We start from the raw sequence: 7,396 nt of genomic DNA on the forward strand, positions 1-7,396 counted from the left end.
AGTACTCTGATACACTTAGGACCAATTCTTTAATAATTAAAAATCATCAAAGATAAATATGAATTATTTATGATGGCCAACTCCAAATTTGATAGCCATGGTAGGCAAACACAAGAAATAGTGCCTGCCCATTTGCCTGGCACAACATAAATAAAGATAAGTTGAAGTGAATACAATGATGAATAGCAGCATGGTTGTTAGGTTCTGACAAAAGCTGAAGACGGGACCCAAGAAGACAGACAAAAAGGCCATTTCGGTGATCTACAGTTTATTATTATTATTTACAGTTTACAAAATATTTACACACTGCACATGCCATAAATGATGACAATGACAATCCACCAAGAAACTCAAAGTTCAGACGATTGTTGAGGGAAATGGAAAAGGGAAATCAGGGACTCGAGGTCCAGAGAATCATCCCTCACAGCAAGCTCGTCCTTCAGCTCCTCGTTGATACCAGTGAGGAAAGTGCTGCATCTTTCCACCGGCTCTCAGCAGCATAAATCCAAAACTGAAGAATAATCGGCGAAAGATGAGGACCTCTGGCAGAAACTGAATAGTCTGGTCATGGCCTCGCCACCCTGGTCAAACACGTATCGCAGCTCTGCCGTGAACGCATCATAATTAACAGACGGGGAAGCACGATTCTCAATAACTACGGTGGCCCACTGTGCAGCGCGACCTGACAAAAGCAATTTTCACCTTATCGAAAGAATACGTTGATGGCTAAAGGTTAAAAACCAGCGAATACTGTAGCAGGAAACTACCGAAACGACCTACGTAACCCAAGTAGCAGTTGGGGATGGGGACATACGGCTCGCGTAGTGCAACGAAAGACGGAGACGCCTGAGAGGAGTGGGCTGCCGAGGAAGCCGGAGCAGCAGTTGCCTGGGCAGCTGGAGACGACTCGGACTGGCCAAGGAGAAGTGCAACATTCGCCGAGAGCTCCCGAAGCAAGCTCAAAACCTGACTGAGTACCTCGTCATGCTGACCGAGTAGAGCACCCTGGGAGGTTATCGCCTGACGAAGCGCCTGTCCATTTTGGTCAGATCGTTCTGTTAGGTTCTGGCAAAAACTCAAGGCGGACCCGCGAAGACAGACAAAAAGGCAACTTTGGTGATCAGTTTATTTACAAAATATTTACGCAGTGCGCGTGCTATAAATGGTGACAACAGTGAATGAATTTCCAAGCCAAACCCAAGGAAGTGCTCATCGGAGCAGTGGTGTCCTAAAACAAAAGGAATAACATGGCCAATCGCAAAGAACACCTATTGTTAATCAAAGAAACATCCAGTTTACCAGAGTAGAGACAAAACTGCTTAAAAGGCCTGCCAAATGGCCAGATTAGCTGCAGGTGTGGAGGCAGCCTGCACAACAGCTGAGTAACCCACGCCCCCTAGAGGACAAACAGAGCACAAAAAACCCTAAAAACAACACAGACCAGACACAGGATCACAGTGGTGGTTGAAAGGGTGTACCCTACCTCCTGAGGGGTGGATGGTTGGCATTGCAGACACATTCCTGATCATGTCAATGTTTAATTCCAAAGAAACTTATCTATAATTGAAGCTAGAATTATCACACTCTACGCTGACTTTCGTCAATTGGCATCGACAGCGAGCTACAGATGAAACTTGAGCACAAACTTTACATGTGCCTCATGTTGATTGGGAGAGATCATCTCTAAACCCCTGTGACTAATGTAGGGACAAATGGACACTTCAACCGTTGAGGTTGCTGGTCTCAATGATGCAATGATATTATGCTAAAAACCCTGTCTGATTACCCAGGGCCCAATCTTACACCTGATGCACTGGTCACATGGTGATTCAGGTACTATTGTCCGGTGGCATGCAAGTTATCATTCCAGCCACATGACAAGGCATTATTGTGGTTCTCCCTCAGGTTTCTTCTCTTTCCCTTAAAGTGTTTTTGAAGTTTATCCTGACCCGCTTCAAGGGTCAGTGGATGTAACAACTGTTTGACACTGTGATTTGGGGCTCTAAAGAAAGAAAAAAATACCAACATACCACACACTCACTTATGCTGTCACAAATCTAGTGCAACTTTAATTCCTGTTGGGTACAAGTGTGCCCAAATCCAAACTAAAACAATGATGTAGGAGGGACTGCAGTCCGTAGAGGGTCAGACTGTTTTCGTTAATTTAAAAACACTGCAATGGTCAAAGTCCATAAATAGTTGCAGAGCCAGAAATCCACACAGAATAATCTGACACAGGAAGGAGAGTGTTTCGGGCGGGCAAGGAGGCAAGAAGTAATGAAAGACAAGCCGGACAGATAAGGTGGACACAGGACACACTGACGTGACAGTCTGGAAAAGTACATGTGACACTGAAAAATGGACTATAGAGAGGACACAGTACATGCCAAGCACCAAAGACACATCAGACACAAAAGGCTAAAAATAAACACAAAGAGAGAAGTAACAGATCAGAAACTTGATCTTGACCTCCAGGAGACATCATTGTACTTTTTCAGAATAATGTCTACCATCAGTAATCAGTAGCATCGGTCATCTGTGCTTAACCCTACTAAAGGATATGCAGTTGGATGGCTGAATTGATCTTTTTTTTAAAAAACAAAACAAAAACAAAGCTTGGACAGACAAAACAATGCGAGTATGTTAACGACTAACTAACTAAAATAGCAGATCTGAAATAACTGAACTTTTTAGCAGCTGAACAAAGGCAGTTCTGTCCTTGTGGAGTTTAATTCTTTCAATATTCTTTGATAAGTCCTCACCAGGACATGAAATTGAGGGGAAGGTCACACGTTTTCTTCACAGCTGCGTTAGACCTTGCAGAGGCTCCGCTTCCTTTGAGAGAGCGAAAAGCTCATATAGGAGGAGTCACAGCAGATTTTTAAAAGCAGGTTGATGTGGCCGCTTTGCTCTGACCCTGCTCACGTTGCCTAAAATGGTCTGACTGCAAAATTGGACCTTGTGTTTGGTCCTGGTTTTGGCCAGTGGGAGCTCAGACATGAGCCACTAGACAAAACAAATCAACTGAAAGCATTCACTCAGCTTTCTGGTAAATAAACTTTATTTCCAGAAACATGTCTATTCCATCCTGGATAAATAGAAGGGATAAAGGAAAACTGTCCTTTTAACTCTGCCTAATATTTTAGGTGATGTTTGTGTTATTCCACAGACTGTTTTTAATAGCCTGGAGTTTATTCCAATCCCAGTTAATAGAATGTAAATAAAATGGGCAATGAATTGGAATGTGCTCTGTTCCTGCCAACTCTATTTCTCCAGAGCCTAAACGATTAACTACTGATTCTTTCCTGCGCGACTGAGCTATTGATGAAAGCCGATCCATTTTGGCCTGACAGACAGTTCTTGTCTTGCGAAAAAGGGCAGACAAAACTTGTTAAAAGTTCACCTGAACTTCTCATATTGATCTGATCTTGTTTTGCACTCAGCGTGACAAGCTTTTACATTAGCGGGATTCTGTTTGAGGTGTTAATAAAAGATGGATATTACAGTATGGATTACTGTCCCGGTATGCATCTCTGGGGCCTGCGCGCACAAATAAGTAATGATTTTTCATATAGCCCATGCTATTGTTGCAGAGATCCTTCTTCCTATGTACAGTCTGCATCTAATATTGCAACAATATTGCTATGTTTTGCGTCTACATTGTCTGACATAGACAACAGTAATATTCCAAGCCTGCCAGGTAACAAGGGTAATGTTAATGCCATCCCATTCCATAAATGACTCGAGCTACACTGGAGAGTTTATTTTAATCAACTGTAATGAAAAAAGTCATTGTCTCCAACCTTTACATGAGGTCATGCTGAAGATCATTTTAATGAGTCGGGCCAAAAGAATTAGACTGGTATTGAAAGAGAACCTACCTGATAATTTAACAGTAAGGCCACAGAAGTCACAAGTTTGTCATCTTTGCCTCTACGGCATCACACTTTTCTCAATGGAAAAATCTTCCTTGTGCCTGTAAATGTCACATGTGATCATTCAGGGTCAAATTAAGAGGTGGCATATGCCAGGATAAAGTGCTTCTGATTGTGAATAGATGGAGTGGCAGCTTATCTCCTGAGGTACGTGTCATCGCGAAGACTTCCCCACAGCTTTTCAGCGCAGGCCTTCATTAGCACAGGAGGAAAGTACATCATATGCTGCTCGCATCACCCATGCACCATTCCAGCAAGCCCGTGCCCACACGTCTTGCTAACGAAGCATGTTCTCTCTTTTAAGCGACTATCCTTCAAAGCCTTCCACAGAGACACGGCATCGTGTGCTAAAGTAAATTAAGATGATCCCTTCTCATCCTCAGAGCTTTGTCACCTGGTCTATTCGGCGTCATTGTGACGGCTCAGAGCTGTGGCCTCCTCTTAATGGGATTATCCCACATGTTCACTCTTGGGGCTGTGTAGGCTGCCTGTGCATTATCCTGCCTGTGTTCTCTGTGACCACATCTGTCTACGTCATCACTGTTCAGGATTCTTCTGCACATGCTGGCAAGCAAGAGGAGATCTTCCTGTGCAACATATCCTCAGAAATCCCAACACTAGTTAGCACAACTGCACACAGATTTAGGTTTTGCCATATTACTTTAGTTTCTCTCCAATCTTTTATTCATTTGGGATTTTCCAGAAAGTAAAGCAGAGTGCACCTTGTTATTGACTTAAATACAGATTTCTGAGTCAGTATCTTGGCATTTAACTCCTCGGATTACTAAAAATGCCACCCCTTTGTTGGGGGCAGCTTTGTATCTTTGGAGCTTGCTATTTGTTTGCCTTTTGCCTAGTTGTCAACTTTACATCCCCCCTGCGTCAGACTGTGCAACACTTGTGCAGACACTTGTGTACACCTGAGGGTTACTTACTATAAAAGGGTCCACTATCTGACCAAAGGGATTTCAATAACACTCAAATGCAATTTTGTTTCTTGCTATGTGGGTGGTATTGATCAACATCCCCATCATTTCCTGAGGATATGTTGTGGTCATTTTCTAGTGTGGGTGTTGTATTAAAATCATTGACAATGCTGTTTACCTCCTGTGGCTGTACCCAGAATCCCTGGAGAGTTCTCCCCCTTTTGTCCATAGGTGCTTTCTTTGTATTCTCATCACACGACATTGAACCTGGTCTCTTCTACAGGTCTAAAGTGGCATTATTGTCTTCATTTGCAGTTGTTTTGTATTCCAGTGGAACTCATCCACAGCCTCTTGTGGCAGTAAAGGTAGTTTTAATGTCAGGGGAAAGAAGAGGCAACGCCGAAGCTCCCGAGTGACTCTTTATGAACTCTTCCCGAAAAACAAAGTCAATAAGACTCGGAATGCCGAGCCATGGATATTGATTACCTGTCTCAGGCTGTGAGGCAGAAGGGGTGATGCCACAAGGGTGAAGAAGACATGGGCAGAATTGGAAGTGAGAATGGGGGATACCTAAATGTGTTAGGGCATGTGATGGCACAGCGTGACCAGGAAGCAATCTGTTGCTTTCAATTCTAATAGTGAAAGAATGCTTGATGCAGGTGATCTTCTGAAAATCTGGAAATTATGTATGTATGATGTAGCTAAGCTGTACGGCGAAATGGTGAATGAAGATCAATAATAAAGTTTGCATGAGTATTGTTGTTATTGTTATTATTGTTGTTTATATTATTGTTGTGTTGCACCATTTAAAAGCAGGATTTTGTGGTGCTTAATAAGAGGGGAAGGGCATTTCAAAGTCAAGCTACCCTGACTTTAAATACAACCAAAAAGACCAAATCTGATGATTGAACTTGTTCACATGGAAGCAGCAACTCTCTTAATTAGCTGCAGGTCAGCTCCCATGACACACACTGGTGTTTGTTCAGACCTACAATGTTGTTTAAGCAGATTAGTTTGGCCTCCTCGCGGTTTCTGTTTAGTTTGATATGTAATTTACAGTTTAAAGTCCAAATATTTTGCATTTCTCTTTTTCTTCTTGAGTCAAATCAAATCAAATCAATCTTTATTTAAATAGCATCTTTTGCAATCAAAATTCTATCATGGCACTTTACAGAATCCCAGAACCTAACTCCAGACAAGCAACAGTGGCAAGGAAAAATTCCCCTTTAACAGGAAGAAACCTTGAGCAGGACCAGGCTTGAGTGGACATGCATTTGTCCATTTGTTTCTAGCTCCCTTTGGAACAGGTCATGCCTTTCTCTTCAGCAGAGGGTGGCATCCTTCAGTGTTATAGCAGTAGAAATAAGGTCAGCATTTCCAAGATGATATCCAAACTTGTTGTAACTTGTTGTCATACGATTCTACTCATGATGGATGTTATGACAGTATTTGAAGGAATTACAATGTGACATGTTTCATCAAGCACGAAACCAAAACACAGAAGCCTTATCTGAGTCTTTAGCTGTGTCTATTTACACCAGCCTTAATGTCTCACTTTAGGTAAATCAGCCTCCTCCTATTCGACCCTATTAACATCAGAAAGCTGTATTTTTCATCAATTACTACAGGCAACAAATATGCCATTCTTGATCCTTTTGTCTCAGTTGGGCAACCCACTAACACATAAGAAATTCACAATAAAACAGAAGTGCAGTATAATGGCGCTGCTATGACTTAACAATCCGATGCATTAGCATATATCAACTGGATTTGTTTTTTCAAAAGTTATTTCATAAACAGCAAATTTGTAGTTCCCTTCACCTGACATTCTTGTTCCTTCCGGTGCGTTTAGAAAGATTAACACAACACCCAAACCTGCAGAATACTATATTTTATGTGAATTTTATGTATTTCATTAAAGTTTTTCCTGTGTGTGATGGATTTTCCTTTTCAGTTTCACACTCCGGTTTTGAAGCTTGTGGCCATGTTGTACAAATTGGTGGCATTAAGGGATTTATTTTATTAATATTTTATTCTGTTTTTTCATTGTGGTTTGATCCATGGCTTCACCCAGACATTAGACAATGCTGCAGTTCAGACTTTACCCTGCACAGTAAAAGTGTCTGATTACATACAGTCTCTTGCAATAAGAACAACAATACATTATCTATACAATATATGTATGCAGGACAGGAGCACAGTTGAGCGCATATCAGCACCTCTCCCCGCTGAGCTGGAGTGCTGGAATTCCTCTTCGTATTAATGAATGTCCTATAGCCAGGATCAGAGTGTCATGGTGTAATGGCTTATGCATACATTCACATAGCTGTAAGGTATTCAAATGAAATTGTTAATGTGTTTGTGGTAACACTGCCATCGAATGGACAAACATACAAACACCCACAATAAATCCCGGAGACCACGAAGAACACGCTGGGATACACACAAACTTGTACATATTGACGTCCCTCCTAGCCAATGGGATTACAGGAAGATGCTAGGCGATAGCCAATGGTAGAGCAGCTACAAGCATGT

The 7,396-nt window shown here is 42.0% G+C and overlaps 1 long non-coding RNA gene across 1 annotated transcript; it reads right to left on the reverse strand.

Annotated features, from left to right (window-relative positions):
- Positions 1 to 251: 251 nt before the first annotated feature.
- On the reverse strand, positions 252 to 4,526 carry LOC130540172 (uncharacterized). The gene is made up of 2 exons (XR_008954323.1): positions 1,484 to 4,526; positions 252 to 1,396 (listed from the first exon to the last, which is right to left on the reverse strand). It is a non-coding gene; the product is annotated as an uncharacterized LOC130540172 (long non-coding RNA).
- Between the last annotated feature and the right edge of the window lie 2,870 nt (positions 4,527 to 7,396).

The sequence above is a fragment of the Takifugu flavidus genome, chromosome 16 (genome assembly GCF_003711565.1).
Source record: "Takifugu flavidus isolate HTHZ2018 chromosome 16, ASM371156v2, whole genome shotgun sequence".
In the NCBI taxonomy this organism is placed as follows: domain Eukaryota; kingdom Metazoa; phylum Chordata; class Actinopteri; order Tetraodontiformes; family Tetraodontidae; genus Takifugu; species Takifugu flavidus.